The following is a 21,781-nucleotide window of genomic DNA, read 5'->3' on the forward strand; positions in this document are numbered from 1 at the left end:
GCCGCCCAGCCCAGCCCACCCCACCCTGGGGGGAGCAACCGCGGCGGCCTCCGGGGGCGGCGAGGCAGTGCTGCAGGCGGGCCGCAGAGGCCAAACCTGGGCGGGGGGGGGTCCCCGCCTCCCTTCGCTGCCGCCCACAGGTCAGGGGACGCTGGGCAGTAATTAAACAGCAAACAAACCTTGGGGCCCAGGCAATAGCCCCTCAGCCGGCAGTTCCTGGCCCCTGGAGCGCCCACACTGTGCCAGCACCAGGAGAGGGGACCAGCCAGCGCAACACTTTGGTTCCTTGGGTTGTGAGCCCAGCAGGGAACGAAAGAACGGCCATATTGGGTCAGAGCAAAGGTCCAGCTAGCCCAGTGGCCTGTCTTCCAATGCCAGGCGCCTCAGAGGCAATGACCAGAACAGGTAATCAGCAGGGGAGCCAGTCCCTGCCCTAGCATCAGGCAGTCAGAGGTTTAGGGACACCGTAAGAACCTATAACCATCTTTTTGTTGTGCTTGTTCAGTGCCCAGCCCATGACGGGCTCCTATGTGCAACAGCACTGCAAAACAAATACTTGTAATAGTTATAGGTGCCTCTGTTGCCACCCTGAGCCTCTCTTTGGAACTCAGTGGATTCTAGAATTGGGCCCTTTGGAGCAGATAGATGCTCCCTGTGCTGCCACAACAGAAATACACCCCCCACCCCTAGAGTTCTCCCAGGGCCTTGTTTCACAGAAGTACCACAGAGTGCCCTGTGTTCTCCCAGTACTAACTTTGTTGCCTAGCAGAAAGGCTGCTGTCACTCTCCTTCAAAACATTTAAGAAAGGCTGCTGTAAGGAAACTTAAAATCTTTGAATAAAAGGAGAATGGCAAGATGAGATGCTGCATACCACAAACAGCAGATGAAAGAGGCAACATGTAAACAATGGGTGGTAGTAAAAATTTTAGTTCAAGCAGCTGAGGCTGGTGTGACATCCAGAAATGTATCATTTTGTGGCATCATGGTTACCAAAAACTCCACTGGAACATGCAACCAGACCATAGCGGCCAATAAGACGTGTGTCATAGACTAGCTAGTCCTTTGAGGCAAGCTCTGCCTATCATTTAGCAGCTATCCCTAGCTTTACTGAGAAGCTGCCATTAGTTCATTACTGATCCCACTGGGTGTAATTAGAAAGACTGACCCCAGCTGTGGTGGAGCAGGGTGTGTACTATTCAAATAGAGCTGGGAACTCAGAAGAAAGGTGGACCCTAGAGAAAGAAATAAGGGGAGTTCCCCTCAAGGAAGAGTCTGAGGGCTTGGCTACACTTACAAGTTGCAGCGCTGGTGGAGGCTTTCCAGCGCTGCAATTACACCCCGTCCACACTTGCAGGGCACAACCAGCGCTGCAACTCCCTGGCTGCAGCGCTGGCTGAAAACCCATCCCGGCAGGGGTATAAGGAGTGCAGCGCTGGTGATCCAGCGCTGCTCAGCAGGTGTGGACACTCACCAGCGCTTTAAGTGTCCTCCAGGGAATAAGGAGTTATCCCAGAATTCCTGTTCAGCCACTCTGCTCATCAGTTTGCACTCTACTGCTCTTGCCTCAGGTGACCCGCCCTTTAAATGCCCTGGGAATTTTAAAAATCTCCTTCCTGTTTGCTGCAGCCAGGTGTGTGTGGAGTGCAATCAGTTAATCTTTCCAGGTGACCATGCCTCCACGCGGCAAACGAGCCCCAGCATGGAGCAATGGCGAGCTGATGGACCTCATCAGTGTTTGGGGGGAGGAATCTGTGCAGGCACAGCTGCGCTCCAGCCGTAGGAATTACGATATCTTTGAGCAGGTATCAAGGTCCTTGCTGGATAGGGGCCATGATCGGGACGCGCTGCAATGCAGGGTGAAAGTTAAAGAGCTGCGGAGTGCCTATTACAAAGCCCGCGAGGGCAATCGCCGATCCGGAGCTGCCCCCACGACCTGCTGTTTTTACAGGGAGATGGACGCGATACTTGGGGGTGACCCCACTGCCAATCCCAGGACAACGATGGACACTTCTGAGCAGGCTGGGGGACAGGAGGAGGAGGAGGCGGAGGCGGCGGGGGGGGGGGGAGGAAACCGCGAGTGAAGCTCCTGGGATGGGGGAAGACACCCCAGAGTGGGCATGCAGCCAGGAGCTCTTCTCAAGCCAGGAGGAAAGTACCCAATCGCAGCAGCCAGCAGTTGCAGAAGGACAAGCAGAGGAGCGGGTTACCGGTAAGCGGCTTTTATTTTCTGGGTGGAAATGTTTCTGGAGAGGAAGGGGGGTTATGGCTGCATGCATGCCAGACTAGAATAGCCCGTTGATGTGGTCTATCACGTCGCGGTAATCTGCTTCAGTTATCTCAGCAAAAGTTTCAGCCACAGCGTGGGCAATATGCCTGCGCAGGTTTATAGGCAGAGCCACTGTGTTCCTTGTCCCAGTCACGCTGACGCGTCCGCGCCACTGTGCTGCGAGTGCGGGGGGGACCATTTCTGAACACAGGCAAGCCGCATAGGGTCCTGGGCGGAATCCACATTGCTGTAAAAGAGCCTCCCGCTGTTCCCTAGTGACTCGCAGCAGGGAGACATCTTCCAGGATTAACTCCTGTGAAAAATGTTGGGAGACTCTTTAGTGAAGAGATAGGGAGATAGTGAAGATCACCCCTGCAGCTGCATCTTCACTCAACCCCTCTATCACTCCAGATTACCCGAAGCAACCAGCTCCCCTCTATCAATCAAGCCCCACTTCTCCCTCTATAAGCACCCCTCACTCACCATTTCGTGGCTTCTGTTGTGTTATGTGTGTGGGAAAAGAATGCTAAAGTGAGAACTCCCTCAGTGTAACAATTCATGTCTGGAGATAGTGGATACAATGCTGCCCCTGTTAAATGTTGTCATTTCTGGGTTTCTACAGTGACCTTGACTACTGGACTGAGCAGATGTTCCACATCACAGAGGCTTCAAAATTTGAGAAAAAATCCCCGAAAGAGCAAAGAGGACATGCTGAAAACTGTTCTTCATCACTCTGCTAGAGAGAGTAAAGAATTGAAGGAGTGGAGAGAGAAGGAAAGCAGGATCCGCAAGAGAAATGCAGTGGCCAAGAGGAAAAGCACAGAGCGGCTGCTAAGCATCCTGTCGCGCCAAGCGGACTCTATCGAGTCACTCGTTGCCATGCAAGCAGAGCACTACCGTGCTACTCCCCCACCCGCCCCGTCCCAAAGCTTTTTGCCTTGTGCCCCAATGTCAGCTCAAACCACCTTTCCCCAGCATTCAGGTTCTTACCACCACCAGCTGCCTCCAACACCTGTACGTTCCCCAACCAGCCCTGATACCTACCACCACCCTTACCCTCTGCACTCAACCCCCATCACCATGCAGTATATGCACCCTGAAGTGCAGGATTCATTAAACAGCACTCCAGACAGGACATATGCAAACTTGTGACTGTACAGTTCACCAACCCACACCCCTGCCCTCTTGTGTTCATGAAATGTTGTGTGTCTGTCTGTCAAGGAAGGTTTTTTCTTTTCAATAAAACAATTCTTGGCTTTGAAAACAGTCTTTATTATAGCAGATAGTGAAAGATACCTTAGCCCAGTAAAGAAAGAGGCACTGCAAATCATTTTAGGGGTAATAGAATAACAGTGTAAACAGTGCAATTCACTCCCATGCAAGGCAGCAAACATTACTGTTGGGTTTCAGCCTCAAATTCTTCCCTCAAGGCATCCCTAATCCTTGTAGCCCTGTGCTGGGCCTCTCTATTAGCCTTGCTCTCTGGCTGTGCATATTCAGCCTCCAGGACTTGAACCTCGGTGGTCCATGCCTGACTGAATGTTTCACCCTTCCCTTCACAAATATTATGGAGGGTACAGCAAGTGGATATAACCGCGGGGATGCTGCTTTCCCCCAAGTCTAGCTTCCCATACAGAGATCTCCAGCGAGCTTTTAAACGGCCAAAAGCACACTCCACAGTCATTCGGCACCGGCTCAGCCTGTAGTTGAACCGGTCCTTGCTCCTGTCAAGCTTCCCTGTATAGGGTTTCATGAGCCAAGGCAGTAACGGGTAAGCGGGGTCTCCAAGGATCACAATGGGCATTTCGACGTCCCCTACTGTGATCTTCCTGTCTGGGAAAAAAGTCCCTGCCTGCATCTTCCTGAACAGGCCACTGTTCCGAAAGATGCGTGCATCATGCACCTTTCCAGGCCAGCCTGTGTAAATGTCAATGAAACGCCCGCGGTGATCCACAAGCGCCTGGAGAACCATAGAGAAATACCCCTTACGATTAACGTACTCTGATGCCAGGTGGGGGGGGGCCAGAATAGGAATATGCGTCCCATCTATCGCCCCTCCACAGTTAGGGAAACCCATTTGTGCAAAGCCATCCACAATGTCCTGCACGCTCCCCAGAGTCACGGTCTTTCTTAGCAGGATGCGATTAATTGCCTTGCAAACTTGCATCAAAACGATTCCAACGGTCGACTTTCCCACTCCAAACTGGTTCCCGACCGACCGGTAGCTGTCTGGAGTTGCCAGCTTCCAGATTGCAATAGCCACCCGCTTTTCCACCGTCAGGGCAGCTCTCAATCTTGTGTCCTTGCGCCGCAGAGTGGGGGCGAGCTCAGCACACAGTCCCATGAAAGTGGCTTTTCTCATACGAAAGTTCTGCAGCCACTGCTCGTCATCCCAGACTTCCATGACGATGTGATCCCACCAGTCAGTGCTTGTTTCCCGAGCCCAAAAGCGGCGTTCAACGGTGCTGAGCATTTCCGTGAATGCCACAAGCACTTTAGTGTCACACGCGGCAGGAGAATCGATATCGATATCATCGTCAGACTCCTCACTATCACTTTGGAGCTGAAGGAATAGCTCGACTGCCAAACGTGTTGTGCTGGCGACACTCATCAGCACAGTCCTCAGCAGCTCGGGCTCCATTTGCCACAGAAATCGCGATTCACACACAGAGAGTAAAACAGAAAGACACTCACAATGGCGCCAAACGTTGCTGGAAAGAGTGAATGCTGGGATGTGAAGCGATGCATCACGGGGCGTTGGCACAGGAAGCGGAATGACCCGCACACTTCCTTCCCCTTCCCACAATACTCAGCGCCAAAATGGGACGAGGTGCTCTGTGGGATAGCTGCCCACAATGCACCTCTCAATACAGCGCTGGAAAGTGCTGCAAGTGTGGCCACACTCCAGCGCTGGCCCTACACAGCTGCATGACCAGCGCTGTAACTCCCAGCGCTGCAACTTGTAAGTGTAGCCAAGCCCTGAGGCAGTCAAGCTGAATCACCCAGAGAGGCGAGGAAGAGCAATGAGTTAGGGCCTAAAAGTAGCAGGGAGTTCCTCAGAGGTAAACTGCTAAGAGTCCCTAGCAAAGGGAAATGGGGGTAACCCTGCTGGGGAAGAAGCTGTTCAAGAGTGTCTCTACAGGGGCCAATAAGCAAAGGATTTCATGAGCATTTGAGATGAGCAGAAGTTTGGACATTTTGAACTTTAAACCGGACCTTTAGTTACCCTAGAAGGAGAGTGAATTATTACATGACTTGGCCGGAGGGCTGAGCCGCAGAAGAGTGGTGATTGTACTACATGTAGGTACCAGTGACATAGGGAAAGGTAGAAGAGAGGTCCTGGAGGTCAAATGTAGGTTACTAGGTAAGAGATTAAAGTCTATGATAGCATTCTCTGAAATGCTTTCAATTCCACATGCAGTTCTGCCTGTCTAACTGGCTCTGCACGGTCTCACTGGATGAGATAATGGTGTTAGGAGGAGGGATTAAGGCTTACTGGGAATCTTTTAGGAAAGAAGGATCCTTTGCAGCAGAGATGGGCTCCACCTAAACCGAAATGGAACCAGATTGCTGGCATGTAAAATTAAAAAGGTTGTAGAAGAGTTCTTAAACTAATGGCTGTGGGAAAGCCAAAAAGTGCAGAGGAGCACACAGGTCAGACACAGACATTCTTTAGGTGAGGATTTATTAAAAGGGATACTCTATTCTAGTAAAAAAGGAGAAGATAGAAGTAGATAAAGTACACATAGGAACTGGAGAGAAAGTCAAATAAGAGTCCCATTCAATTATATCTCGTGAAAGCAGACAATTAAATGTTGACAAATTTTGTAAGTGCTTATTTATATACAAATACTAGAAGTCTAAATGTTACGATTGATGAACTTGAGTGCCTGGTATTAAATGAAGCAGCAAAGAATCCTGTGGCACCTTATAGACTAACAGATGTTTTGCAGCATGAGCTTTCGTGGGTGAATACCCACTGCTTGCATCCGAAGAAGTGGGTATTCACCCACGAAAGCTCATGCTGCAAAACGTCTGTTAGTCTATAAGGTGCCACAGGATTCTTTGCTGCTTCTACAGAACCAGACTAACACGGCTACCCCTCTGATACTTGGTATTAAATGAGGATCTTGATATAATAGGCATCACAGAAACTTGGTGGAATGATGTTAATCAATGGGACACAGTAATACTAGAGTATAAAAATATATAGGAATGACAAAGTAGGTTGTGCTAGTGGGGGAGTGGCATGATATGTGACAAAGCACAGAGTCAAATATAGTAAAAAACTGAAATTAATCAAACAGTACCATGAAATCTCTGAATAGAAATTCCATGCTTGAACAATAAGAATATAGCAGTAGGAATATACTACTGATCAGGATGGTGATGGTGATTGTGATATGCTCAGGGAGGTTGGAGAGGCTACAAAACCAGAAAGCCCAGTAATATTGGGGGATTTCAACTATCTCCATATTGATTGGGTTCATGTCACCTCAGGATGGGATGCAGAGAAAATTTCTGGACACTATTAATGACTGCTTGGAGCAGTTGGTCCTGCAACCCACAAGGGGAGAGGCAATTCCTGATTTAGGCTTAAGTGGAACACAGGACCCGGCCCAAGAAAATGTAGCTGAACTGCTTGATACTAGTGACCATAAAGAGACTAAATTTAACATTCTTGTAGGGGGGAAAATACCAGAGAAACCCACCACAGTAGTATTTAACTTCCAAAAGGGGAACTACACAAAAACAAGGAAGCTAGTTAAACAGAAATCAAAAAGAACAGTCACAAGAGTGAAATGCCTTTAAGCTGCTTGGAAACTATTTTAAAAAACCATAACAGAAACTCAAACTAAATGTATACCCCAAATAAATAAATAAAACCAAAAAAAAACTCCACCATGGCTTAACAATAGTGTCAAAGAGGCGGTTGGAGGCGACCTTTTAAAACTGGAAGTCAAATCTTACTGAGGAAAATAGAAAGGAGAATAAACTCTGACAAGTTAAGAGTAAAAGTATAATTAGGCAGGCTAAAAAATAATTTGAAGAGCAACTAGCAAAAGACACAAACGAACAGCAAAATTAAATAAGTAAATCAGAAGCAGGAAGCCTGCCAAACAGTGACAATCAAGGTGCTAGATGAACACTCAAGGAAGATAAGGTCATTCCAAAAAAGCTAAATGAAGTCTTTGTATCAGTCTTCAGTGCAGAGAATGTGAAGGAGATTCCCACACCTGAGACATTCTTTTTAGGTGACGGCCCCCATGGAACTGCTGTGGCACAAGAGTGCCTGTGGCATGGAGCTGGCATAACCACCATCCCAAAGAGCCCTAGGAGTAGGAGTGGCTGGCTAGGGAATGAGGGTGTGACTGGAACACCGTAACTCTTTCCAGATTCCAGAAGGTAATTGGGCACAAGGTAAGAGAGGCCTTACCCCAGCACTGGGATCCAAAGTATAAAGTTATCTCTGGCTAGAGTTTGCCCAAGAATAAGAGCTGATTAGGACTTTCCAGAACAACTCTTTCCCATTTGGCATTTATAAATATACATTCATTGTCTTCCTAGGAAGATTTGTATATGGTACAATTAAAAACATTTTGAATTTAATTATAGGTGGGGCTCGTAGCACTGCCTACTATGAAGGCTATTTGACACTTCCCATTATAAATCCTGCTGTTCATTGTAATTTAGCCAGACTTTAACTGTGTGGGCTGAAATTTTCCATGACAGGTGTTTTAACAGTGTTGTGGGTTTGGTTTTATATTTTTAGAGGGGGAGGGAGGGTTATGCAATATACATAAACTATATTCCACTCTGAAGTTGGAAGGCTGTGTATGCATTCAGAATGCTGCAAGCTTCTCAATTTCTTTCGTTATATTACACACACACAATACTACTCACATTAAAAGACATTATTAAGGTTGTAAAGTCAAGCACTTGAAAGCTAGCAAATGCCAGAATTAAGGTTGCCTGCCTCTTTCAGTGCACAGACTGGACCTGCTTTGGGGATGAATCAGGGGTATGTAAGTTAAGGAGACTACTGTCTATGGGACCCCTGCTCCATTTGTTGCAGAAATTAAGTGTGTAGTGCAGGGATCGGCAACCTTTGGCACGCAGTCCATCAGGGAAATCTGCTGGTGGGCCGAGACGGTTTGTTTACCTGCAGCGTCCGCAGGTTCAGCTGATCACAACTCCCACTGGCCGTGGTTCGCCGTTCCAGGCAAAAGGTTGCCGATCTCTGGTGTAGTGAATGAGGTAGGGGACTGCAGAAAGAGAAGAGATGGTCTATGGTTGAAGTAGTTCAGTGCTGCCCTAGAGAACTCGATTCTATTCCTGCCTGTGCCACAGAATTCTGATGTGATGCTAGTCAAGACATGACATTTTCACATGTAGTGTATTCCTCATTTTCTGGTGCCTGACTTTAGACCAGGGATCATGCCAACCTTTGGCATGCGGCCCACCAGGATAAGCACCCTGATGGGCCAGGCCGATTTGTTTTACCTGCTGGTTCGGCCAATTATGGGTCCCACTGGCCACGGTTCGTCCCTTTAAGATCACACTAAAATGAGTACTGGTTAGTGGTCATTACCTGGGCTTGGAAAACATATATGACAAAATTGTGGTGCAGTGCCCTGATAGAAATCCCATCCGCTTTACACTTCCCTTCAGATGTAGACATTGGCTTGGCTTTTCACCAGTGATATGCCTCTGGCTTTCCAAGTCTTTAGTATTTGCTTCTGGTTCATAGAAGTCCACTAAATTTTTCAGGTCCTGTTTTGGAATAGAAGGATGTGGAAAAGGCAGGATCTCAGACAGTATTTTGTGGGGAATTGAAGGTAAAGCTTACAGAGAATTTATAAGTATTTACATATATTATGTCTTGTAATGCGAGAGAGAATTTAAGTAGAATGTATTTTCTAAATGTGTCATCTGTTTAGATCAAACTTGTCAAAGAAGAATGGAATTCACTACTCTGACAAAACTGGGGCTTTAATGTATTAATTATCTGTCTAGGTTCTGATACCACCCCCCCTGGTATATCTGAATATATTACAATTTGTTAAAGCAAACACAAGATCTCTCCCTTGCCCTCCCCTCATTTAGGGACTTAGACACAGATTTTGAACAGTATTTAGGCATTGTTCCACTCAATTAGAAAAGCCTTAGATCCAGATCCTCAAAGGTGCTTAGGCATCTAACCTAAGTGATTTCATAGGAAGTGAGGATCTGGGCCCAAGTGACTTCACCATCCAAGTCCCATCTTCAAAAGTGATTTAGGCACTTAGGACTCCAATTCTCATTTTGGGAAACACCTAAATACCTTTACAAATCTGGGTGTTGGGTTGAATAATTAAATACATCCTTACGATTCTAGGAAAGTACAACGAAGTTTGACCTGTCTTTACTTATTTCAATTCTGTAACAAGAGACCTAGAAAGTCAAATTATATCTTAATTTCTAAGGGTTCTTAAACAACACGACAATTCTGGAAAATTTTGGCAAACTGAGAAAAAATTTAATTGCTTAAATAAATAATATTGTAAATTACAACCAATTATCTGGTACCCTAGTTCTGTACACATGGTGCACTTGTTTAAATCAAGAGTGACTCAATTAAGGTTCATACTGGGATTGTAGTGGTGTGAAAGTGGAATGAAGCCTATGCTGTTATTAAAAAAGTGGTTCCCAAGCAGTGGGTCTTGCCCCATTTATTTTCTTGGTTTCCCTCTAGTTCTAGCTGGGTTGCATGCCGGCTCAGCCTTTTAAAAATTTTATAAACCAGAAAAAAGAATATCTACTTAATCAGTGAATCTCACTTAGAATTATGTGAAGAAAATAATAGTAAAATAATAGTACTACTGATCAAAATGTTCATGCAGAAGGAGGCACCATGTGGGGAGGGGCTGGTGGGAAATAGAAAGGAAATAAAAATAAAAATCATTCAGACAGCAAGGGAAGCAGAGTGACTATACAGAGTCCACAGAGGGAAAGGAACGTAATAGAGAAGATAGGGAAAGGACACAGTTCAGAAACCAATACTGCTAAGTTATTAATTATGCAATACTGTTGCTCAGTAAGATGGCTCTTTTCTTCTTAATTACTTTATTTTTCTACTCCCCCTTATATGGAGGATGTTTAAAAGGCACCACAGAATTTGTAGCATCAGGAGAACACCCAGCCATATTTATACAACAAGCACCACACTGTTCATAGCGGCAGGCAAAGCCCCCAGCCCAGCAGTATTAATAATCTGCAGCAGGCACAAAGCAAAATATACATAATTTAAAGTACACAAGACAAACAGTATCTCAAGATAGCACAAGAGTACACTATGGTGGCTGACTGTGAAAAAGCCTCCCTCAAACACATAGCTCCACGTGGGGATCTTCTAATAATACTGCCATCTGGCGTCTCAAATTCAGCAGCCATCTGCTCCACCATTCCCCTCTACCCTGGCAGCAGCTCTTCCCCCTTTGCTTCCCATATATTATGCAGTACACAACATACAGCTATAACCATTGGGATGTTTTACTCACTGAGATCTAATCTAATGAGTAAATAATGCTAGTGACCCATCAGTCTACTAAAAGCACATTCCACTGTCATTCTGCACCTACTGAGCCATTAGTTGACTCTTTCCTTGGGGCTGTCCAGGTGGCCAGTGTATGGCTTCGTGAGCCAGGGGAGCAAGGCGTCAGAATTACGGTTGACATTTTCACATCACCAGTGGTAAATCTGTCAATCAGGAAAGAATATTCCTGCATGCAACTTTCGGCAGAGTCCTGTGTTCTTAAAGGTGCAAGTGTCATGCAACTTTTAGCAAAGCACCTCTGGTGATCCACTAGTGCTTACATAACCATGGGAAAATACCCCTTTCTATTGATGTAGTCAGTAGCACGGTGGGCTGGTGCTAAAATAGGGATGTGTACGCCGTCTAATGTCCCAACACTGTTTGGAAACCCATCCACTGTTTCTTGCACACTGCCAAGAGTCCTTCTTAGCAGGAGATAATTAATGGCCCTACACACTTACAAGACAATGGCTTCCACTGTAGATTCTCCACATCCAAAATGATTTCCCACTGACTAGTAGCAATCTAGTGTTACAAGCTTCCAGAGCATGATCACCACTCCTCCGCTGTCAATGCAGCTCTCATTCTAGTGTCCCTGAATTGGAAGGCTGGAGTGAACCCAGTATAGATGCAGGAATGTGGCCTTTCACATCCAAAAGTTCTGTAGCCACTTCTCTTCATCCCAAATCTGCAATCCCACCAGTCAATGCTTCTCAGACCCAGAAGTGGCCCCTCTGCCATCTGCTCCATCAATGCCACAAATAATCTGGAATTTTTTTCACTATGTCCATCAACAAACTCTCCTCGTTGTGATCCCAGTTGTTGTAGTATTCCCTGAAGGCTTGCAAATGCTGGGGAATTGTGTGTCCTGTATTTGAAACATTAATGAGACTAGTGCTGAACTCTGTGGGCTCCATGCTTCTCTCAGAGATGGTAGAGACCCAAACAGTGTGAAAATTATAGGATGTGGCGGTATTATGGAACAGAGAAAGTTGCATGCTGGGAACTTGATCCCTGTCTCCCAGAAGTCAGGATGGATTAATTTAAATCAAAGTGATTTAAATCACCAAATAGAAAACCTTGATTTAAATCATGAGTTTTAATTGACTTTTGTACTTCACTTATTTTCTAAAGAAAGGTCCATTCTCATAGGTTGATATAACCATTAAAATATGTGGATTTACAACTAAATAGAGCCTTGATGGAATTGATACATCTTTTTGCTACCTTGGAGGGTACGCTATTCCTGTATACATTTATTTAAGCAATTATATATCATTTTATATTTTCAATCCTATTAATTTTACATTTTTAGTATGTTAGAAAATGGTGAGTGATATATTTCTTGTTTACTAGATAATTCACTGTTTGCTCATGGTTTGTATCAAGCTGCATTAGAATGATAACTGGAATTTCAACAAACAAAATATTATATACAATTTATTTTTATTGAATAAAACAATCTTAAATCTGGATACATAAATTTCTCTTATGTTTCACATTTACAACTAAATGATTTATTAAAGGAACAGAGGGATTCATTGTAGTCAGTGAATTAAACTGATTATTTCAGGTCAGCCTGGGATTTTCAAATATGCCAAACAAAGTTTCTATCCCTTAAGTTTCTACTCACCTAAGTGTCTTGAAAATAAGACAAGAGTTTCCTCAGTTACTTAGGCTGTCCTTCAAACTTTTACAGCTAGTAGATCTCTTTTACTCCCTTCTTGTTTTTAATCATATACTAGAAGAAAAAGACAAGTTCTCCTACTTTTTCAACTCCCAATTGATTTTTCAACATTGAATGAATTAGTCCAAATGAAGAAAATAGTCTCTTCATGCCTGCAGAAAGGGCTACTGCTGTCAAAAACTGACTTAGCCCTTCAACAAATTCTGGTTCCAGGTGCTTAGTTGATCAATATTTTCCTATTGTTTCCTTGTACTCTCCCATCTATTTGTCTGTATCCATCTGTTGTCTCTTGTCTTGCACTTAGATTGTAAATTCTTTGGGGCAAGGACTCTCTCATCCTGTATTTTGACAGCACCTAGCACAATGGGGTCCAGGTCCATGACTAGGGATCCTAGGTGCTATGATGATACAAATACTAAGTAACATGACTATATTTAAAACTAACCTGCGTGACCTGGAAATCACACCCTCGTGTAAGGTTATTATATTGGGGGAGGGATAGCTCACTGGTTTGAGCATTGGCCTGCTAAACCCAGGGTTGTTAGTTCAATCCTTGAGGGGGCCACTTAGGGATCTGGGGCAAAATCAGTACTTGGTCCTGCTAGTGAAGGCAGGGGGCTGGACTCAATGACCTTTCAAGGTCCTTTCTAGTTCTAGGAGATTGGTATATCTCCTATTATTATTTGCACATGGTTTAATTCTAGCTGGTATAATTTTAGTGAACTTGTATGTAAGCTTATGCACATCTGCCCAGCAAACCAGGTGAATGTATAATGGACAGATGGAATAAAATTCTAATTATACACCATCACCACTAGCACTGCAAATAAGGGTAAAATCCTGATTCCACTGAAGTCTATAGGAGTTTTGCCATAGACTTCAATGGGTCAGTATTTTCACCAAAGGGGTACAAAATCCACTGCATAATACAGATTATGATAGAATTTCCCAGCTTTTCAGTCCTGTGATCCTGCTATCAGAAATATCACCATTACATGACCCATTCATATGGAAACCCGTTCTGGTACATAGTCTGAATATTCATATCACAGCTATTTTGTGTATGCTATCATACAACATGTGGTACAGTAAAATAACACTTGACATTTCCGAAACAGAAATGGATTATGTAAAAACAGTAGTGCAGCACAGCTAAAACCAAAGTGATTAAGTGATGGGATAAAGAGTAGCTGAGCAGAGTGTTTAATGGGCTATACAGAAATACATTCAACCTGAGTGACTCACCTTCTCAATTCCTCAACTTCACCGTTAGTGCAACAGTAACTAGAGCAAATTTTCAGAAATAGATTGGAGCAAAGAAATGGCCACTGAGCTTTTATAAGAAACTCTTTTGCAATCTGAGGGGCAATAAATGAGCAAAAAAGCTTTTATAGTCAGGTATCAAAACTGTGCCAGTCATTGAGAAAGCAGTGGCTTTCTTCTAATGATCGTCTTTATCAAAGGTGGAATGATTTTGGCATGAGCCTTTAGCAGTCAACAAAGTAAAATTTCAGTTATTTCAAAATTCAGAAGCCACATCAGTGATAGCATCACAGGAGCCAGGGCAAAAACACCTGTTTGGTCATCCAGTCCATTCCCCAGCCAACGCGCTAGTGCTTTGTTTAACATGGGTCAGTGTCCCTTAAAGACACGGGTGGTCATGCGGTTAGAGTGCTTGCCTGGGAGTTAGGAGATCTGTGTTTAATTCCTGGCTCTGCCACAGATTTTCTCTCTCTCCTTGGGCAAACCACAGTCTGTGTCTCAGTGTGAAAACGATGGAAACCCCACCTCCTTTTTCTCACTGCTGTCTTGTCTACTCTGATTATAAGTTCTTCAGGACAGGTACCACGTTGTGTACTTACAGTGCCTAGTACAATGGGTCTCAAAGCTTGTTGGGGCCTCTAGGCAGTACTGTAGTATAAATAATGACAATAGCAAGTCTTCCACTTCCTTCTGAAGGGAATTCAACAGTTCAGTGCCTCTCTCTACTAGGTGATTTTCCATCTATTCAGCCCAAATTTTCCTTATTGACATCTCCTTATTCTGAATTCCATCCCTTGTCTATCCCAAATAATTCTTCTCCCTCCTCCTCCATCTTTCAAATACTTGTAAACTGTTATACCTTCTGAATTGTCACTTAGCCAATAGACAAATATTTCATATTTTTAGTCTTTCCTCCTAACTCCGACAGGCAAGTGCAAACTAGAGGTACTGCTGCTAAATGCAAAGTGACATTTTTGTGTACATAGCTATCCTTAATGATTAAGCAGTGCTTCAAACGCTGTCTTTACCCACTGACAAAGACAAGGTTTCTTCAAGGCTATAGATGCAAAATGTATGGAATATCTACTGAATAGGAGGTTGCCAAAACATTCAAAAAATCTATCAGAGGTTATTGTTGTTTTATGGATTCTAGGATAATATCAAGAGCCACACCAAAGAGAAATGTTTAAGATATACAAAACCCAGTGTGCAACATGCTTTACTTTCTGATAGCACCCAGGATCTGGAAGGTTTTCCTCAAAAGAAGTGAGAAGCTAGCAAGATTTTTCAAGTAGTATACAGGATTCCTGATAGAAATTGCAAGAATACTGCATTAACAGCAGTTCAATGGAGGTTCGGGAAGCAGACAATTAGACAAACAAGTAGGCTCAAAATACTGAGAAACATGCTGTGTGACCCTGTGTGCCTAGAGCAGCCCTCACTGGAAATGCCAAGGTCAGGGCAGGCTGCAAAAGGGAGAGCAGATACTCCCAAGACTGGTGGGTAACACTGAGGTTAAACTCTCCAACCAGTCCCAAACTGTGCTTCTGATCCCCCCATGCTGGTTATCAAGAAGCAAAGAACAAACCACTGCAGCAGTGCTTAGACCATAAACTGACTATCTAATCTCATCTTGACTTCTACTACATATGTTTCATCTGATAGCATGCTTTGCCAGTGCTTCTTAGATTTCTAAAACTGCATAGTATCCCAGCAAAGTATGGTGAAAAAAGATTACAGACCGCTAAAGATAATTTCTTTCTAGTATCTACCATTTACTTTAGATTACAAAAAACTGCCATATGAAATATACTTGAAAAGTTAAGATTTGTGTACACAATTAACTCCCAAGAGAATTTTCCATGTACGGATATTTGTAACCTTTGGTTTCATTTTGGTAATGAGGGAAACCCATGAACTTATTTTCTCATTGGAAGGAAAATATCCATGAAATATACTCACAATGTTGCCATGCAGAATTACCAAATTTTAAAAGGAAAAAAAAAATTCTGCATCATATAGTGTTAAGCTAACAATGGTCTTCAGTTACAGTGCACTTTATAAACAAATATTTATTTACTAGCGCAACTGCATAGATTTATTAAAACAACTGCATGCTATGTGGGGTTTCTGTAGCATGAAATTAATGATGGAAACATTTTTCTTTTGAGTAAGGAAGATTATTACTCTAGCATGGACAACTGCAATAAAAAACAAAACAGTGTTGGATGGCTGGGTTTTGGACAAGTAACTCTGTACTGCTATCTGCTTTTCAGATGTCTGCATGTGTGACACTGTATGGAATCTGGGGGGACACTTTAGGATATTATGAATATTGTAAAAGTGCAATGAGTAATGCCAGATATGCTGTGTAAGGTATCTGCAAAAATCTTATAATTTTCCAGGTGTGATAATCTCGTTTGTGTGTTTGTATCACCTTTGTATTATAAATTATATGTATGGTATGTCTGTAGTTCCAAACTTGTGCTGTGCATCCGGGTGACATCCCCAGACAATTTGGCATCAGCACTAGCTAGCCTGCTTGACGGCCCATCAAGGGACATGAGTTATACAATTGATCCATTGAGAGAAGGCCAGGGATACACCTTATAACTCAGCAAGGCATGCAGTGGCATGCCTATGGACATTAATCTAAGGCTGTAAGTGCAGAATGTTTAATTATTTTATATTCTGTTTTGCTTGTTGTAGGCCCGTCTCTATCACAGACCACACTGTTGTGATGCACAGTGTGCCAAAAGACCAAGAGTGGAACAGCTCACTGAATCCATGAAGCACCAAGTGACATGGATTAGAATAGACTCCTGAAAGCATTAAAGTGACAGTCTGTTTTTTCTATCCTTATTTTTAAGAATTCACTATGCAGAATAAACCATTGAGAGATTAAAACTGAAGTCAGATTTCTCCGCACATGTTATTGTATTTTCCTGTCATAGGCATACATAAAAGCAACCCTACAATAATAAACATAAGTACTGGACCATTGGCCTTCAACTTTTACTCTTTTTGCTTGTGAATTGAAAAAGCAATATGTATTTTTTTAAATCACGTGTATGGAGAATTACAGATTTGGGGGCTGAAAAATGGGATGAGGGCAGAGGAAGGTATGGTAAATTATGTATTGAACAAGATTGATTGTGCAAAATAGTGCCATTACCTGGACCCAATCAATGTCATGTTATAGATTTTGTGTAGCAAGATTATGCACTAGCATGACTTCATATATTCTAAACTACCTTTTTCCTAGATTTTTTTATTCTAGGACCCAACCAGCCTGTGGCCAATCCTTTTATTATGCTGTATGCATATGCTCTAAATCTGTTACAGGAGAATTTCAGAGTTACGAACACCAGAGTTAGGAACTTATCAGTCAACCACATACTTAATTTGGAACTGAAAGTACACAATCAGGCAGCAGCAGAGACCAAAAAAAAAAAAAAGCAAATACAGTACTGTACTGTGTTAACGTAAACTACTAAAAAAAATAAAGGGAAAGCAGAATTTTTCTTCTTCATAGTAAAGTTTCAAAGCTGTATTAAGTCCATGTTCAGTTGTAAATTTAGAAAAGAACAACCACAATGTTACCACCAGAGTTACCAACATTTCAGAGTTATGAACAACCTCCATTTCTGAGGTGTTTGTAACTCTGAGGTTCTACTGTAATAAGGGGGCTTCAGAGAGTAAACAATCTTTCTCTGCTCTGCAATAAAACATTGGGTCTTTGCTTGTTGATTTTTCTGGACAAATATTACAAGTATTAGAAGTCCTGCCACTTTAGATTTATTTCTTCATCATTTACAATAAACTGTACCAACAATTATGTTCTTCAATGATTTTAGAAAACTGTCTTCCTTAAAAATATGTAAACATGTGAATCCTTTTTAAAGTTGCCTGAAATATATAGTTGTGTGATGCCATCTAAACAAGCTAATGTATGTACTGATAAACTAAAAAGAAAGATACATCAACCTTACACACCTCATCCAGTGTTCATATTGGATGCACTAACAAAAGTAAAGTAATTAATTAAGACACCGTTTACACATAAGCACAATGCTATTCACGTGACTGGTGTTTAACTGTTAGCAACACTAATTATGTGCGTCTAACCTCTACAATTTTCCTGAATATGTAAAATTTTATTTTTGAATGATGAAGATATAAAGTTGTCAGTTGGCGTGTGTGTGTGTGTGTGTGTGTGTGTGTGTGTGTGTGTGTGTTCTGTGTGCTGTCCCAGCTCTGCACGGATAACTGGCTCAGCAGACCTCCACCCACAGACTTGGTTCAGTGATGGTGGCACTTGGCCAGGTTTATTGTTGACAAAACATGGTACTAGCTCCCTGGCTCATCTTCAGATACATTAACACATGTATGGCCATAACAATGGTACTAACTGTTGGCCCCTTGGCTGGACAAAGGTGCCCCTCCTCTCATTTCACTTTTATACATTGTTACAAACAAGTTATGTATAACATTCCTGACAGTTACCAACCCTAGCCCTTGTACCTGTTGGTTCAAACAAAACATCTCTATCCATTGTCCTGTCCCGTCCTCCCTTCTGTCCTGTCCTTGTCTTGCTTGGGGTTGGTGTGTTCCTGTACCATCTCTCACAATTGTGTTTATGCCATAACTCTGTGGTGGCCTGTACCTGTACTAGCCTTCTGGAATGTGTTTATGTGAATACCTAGTACTTCTTAGGAGTGCTTGTGTTTTTGCAACACTAGCTGTGTTTTTGCCAAGTTTGTGTACCGGACAGTGAACTTGTAAGCAAGTGTCTACTTTATGACAGGCCCTGATTTTGGTGACTGTGGTTCAGGCCTCAGGTCTTGCACCAGGCCCCAAGCTCTCTCTACTACATAAGTGAAATAAAAAGAAGTGATAACTGGGTTTTACGCAGTATTTTTAAGCACACTGAGCATCATCTGTGAAAGTCTAAGCACAGTTGTAATCATATGTTCAATGGCATCCATAATAAGCACTGTGCATAGGCTATGTCTTTAATAGTCACCTTTCACTAATAATCTTTTCACATAGCCCTAACTGACTTCACTGTATTTTTGTTTTGTTTATTGTTAGCTTCTTTACAGGCCAAATAAATCACTCCTCTCCAAAATTTAGGATTATTATCTATTTACATATTTTTAAAGGAGATAATTTTGTCAATGTGAGCATAAAGACTGCTCATGTAAATAAGGGGTTCTGAGCCTAAGAAAGTATGTTAAGCCTCTGGGGCTAGGAATCCTGTACATGTAGCCTTCTGTCTGGTAAACTAGTTAATCTGAACACAGGACATACCGAAAGCACTGTAGATCAACCACCCTGGTGCTGTAGGGGACGAGGAATCATAAAGTGTTAACATGTGGGGAAAACAAGTTCAGGCCACAAGCTCCCAAAGCTGGTAAGGGAAGGGAGTATTGCAAAAGCAAAGCTTTCAACAGCGTCTGCGTACCGAGGAAGTGCTTCCTATTGCTTTCAAGTGGCCCATTCTAGCCAACTGCAGGAATGGCGCTCACTGGGGCCAAAGGGAATTGCATGCAGCCCTTCTGGAAGGATGGGCGAAGGCAAATGGCTCCCAGATGCATCCCTCACCTGCTGCCCCTTCAAAAAGACCAGCAACATAAATCACAATGCTGTTTGTTGCAGAAATGCAGAATTTTTACCTGAGGGGCCAGACTTTCAGCTGATATAAAGCAGTGTAGCTGTATCATAGCCAGGGGAACGATGCTGATTTACACCAGCTGAGGATCTAACCCAGTATTTCTGCTTGGATCTATTTGAGTGACAGGCACAAGCATCAAATGGCAGCAAACATTTTCACATACTTCTAAGTCCAGACTAAATTATTCCTGATGCCTCAAACTAAACTTTCATAGCACTCAAAAATAAAAATAAATGTTAAAGTGCGAGTTCAAATTAATTAGTTGTGGCTCCTACTTCAAACAGTGTCTAAAAAGTGCAAAAATATTAGTGTCTAGAGTTTCAACCCAGCAATGGTTGCTTCTTTCCAGTGGCACAAACCAGCCCGTGGATTCAGACCCCTGGGGATTCTCCCTTCTCTGTGGAAGCTTTGGGTGGCACAAAGCCACTGTAGCAGCTTCTTTGCCACTGATATTCCTAACTCCAGGGCAGAGTGCTCCCAGGGGAAAAGGCCCAAATTGCCCTTGAGTGGTGGACAGCCTGGAGTAGCCTAACTTGCACAAGGGACGGGACTGGCAAATCTCCTAACACTTTGCCTCCCCACCTACAATCTTGTGCTGAGCTTTTATGCCCGGCCAGTATGTATCAGATGTATAGAAACATTATTTACAGGAACAATTTGTAATTTCATAGCAACAAGCTGCATAAAACCACTCTCAGAAGGGTGTGAGCCAAGAGGGCAGTAAAGGGAACGTTAGAAGACAACATTACTCTTTTGTAATTCTGCGTCTCTAAAAATGTCATTCTGGCAGTATTCCTACACTTGGGTCTTTACTTCATGTAGTGAGACCACATGAATATAATTTTTCCAGAGAGACTTTTTCCCCCTCACTCTCAATTTTTCTTAACAATCGAGTGATTAAGCATTCAGAAGACTGGTGGCAATTCTGAAAGCTAAGGGAATTTGCCAATGAGAGTGTGGTTTGTTTATGTTGGTGTGTTTTTGTAATTCAAGGAAAAATGTTAGATTTTTTAAGTATGATTTTAACCTTTCTATATGTCCTTATATAGATTGTTAAAACAAAGAACTTTTAAAATATACATTTATTTACTGACAGTGAAAATAGATTAGCCAGTTTAATTTCATTGCTTGTAGACAGTAAAGCTAATCAAATTATCTGTTGCAACTAATAGTAGTTGTAATTTTAGCCCTTTTTAGTTTACAAATCATTCATGAACGGAATCAGATTTCTGATACTTTAATAATCTGCATATTCTGGTTTCCAGGGTATCCACTGAATAGTTTGTGGCAATAAGTGTCAATTTGTAGGTTAGTTGAAAACTATTCTCTTTGACCTTCACTTTTGCTTGTTGGTATTTATATGCACTGGGTCACCTGAGTCATATGGTATTTTCTTCTGTTTTCTGATTGCCAATCTGTTTAAAATGGTGATTAGCAAATAACAAATTTCCAGAAAAATCATCAGGCTAAAATTTCATAACGTACAAGAGTCACAAATATCCTCAGACATGTCTCCTGCCAGCAGAATGCTCACGAGCCTCTCAAAAGTAACCATAAAGTGAAATCTCCACATTTATTCAGAAATCACTTTCTATACCATTTTACCAGCTCTAATATGACCTTTTCTAAAGCACAATTCAATCAATGAAAGAAAGACTTCCATCAGCTTCAGTGGGCTTTGGATCAGGCCCATCCTCCCTTTCCTTTTGACTCTCAGGCAGGAACACAGGGGCGGAGTGTTTGTTTGCAAACACTGCAGGAAATGTTTAACTACAAACAAAAATCTGTTGCCATGGGCACTTTACAAATATCATGGGGAAATTCCCATTGATATTTAATTATGCAAAACCTCTGTTTCACAAAACTAACATTGTAGGCTTAAACTGACTTTTTAAAATGTGACGAGAAGAAGCTAAAAACGTACATATTTGGTATGTGCCCTGGCCTGCTCCTGTAGGACGTATAAAGATGGTATCACTCAGCATTTCAGTCATGAGAGAAATGAGTTGGAAAGCCTGTGTTAGGGAGGCATCCAAGCAGAGGTGGAATTTTGTGGCGGGAACGGTGAAAGGTTGCTGTAAAACCAGTCCTTTCCATGGGCTACGTTTGAGGTTGCAGAAGTAACATGGCACGTTAAAAGCAGATTGTACAACATTGGTGTAAATTCAAAAATGCTACGTTTACCTCATAGAACTGCGAGAAAAAAACAAAAGACGCACGAAAATGAAAGGAAAGTAGTGGTTAGTTATAACTCCTTTAGTATATGTTTACTAGCAACATGGTTCTTATTTATCTCCCTTCTGCAGCATGTA

General features: G+C 42.8%; 1 long non-coding RNA gene across 1 annotated transcript; it reads left to right on the forward strand.

Annotated features, from left to right (window-relative positions):
- Window positions 1-15: 15 nt before the first annotated feature.
- On the forward strand, window positions 16-17,853 carry LOC123367300. Its single transcript, XR_006578406.1, has 4 exons — window positions 16-405; window positions 7,523-7,688; window positions 9,039-9,106; window positions 16,502-17,853. It is a non-coding gene; the product is annotated as an uncharacterized LOC123367300 (long non-coding RNA).
- Window positions 17,854-21,781: the final 3,928 nt, after the last annotated feature.

Source organism: Mauremys mutica, chromosome 1 (assembly GCF_020497125.1).
Source record: "Mauremys mutica isolate MM-2020 ecotype Southern chromosome 1, ASM2049712v1, whole genome shotgun sequence".
In the NCBI taxonomy this organism is placed as follows: domain Eukaryota; kingdom Metazoa; phylum Chordata; order Testudines; family Geoemydidae; genus Mauremys; species Mauremys mutica.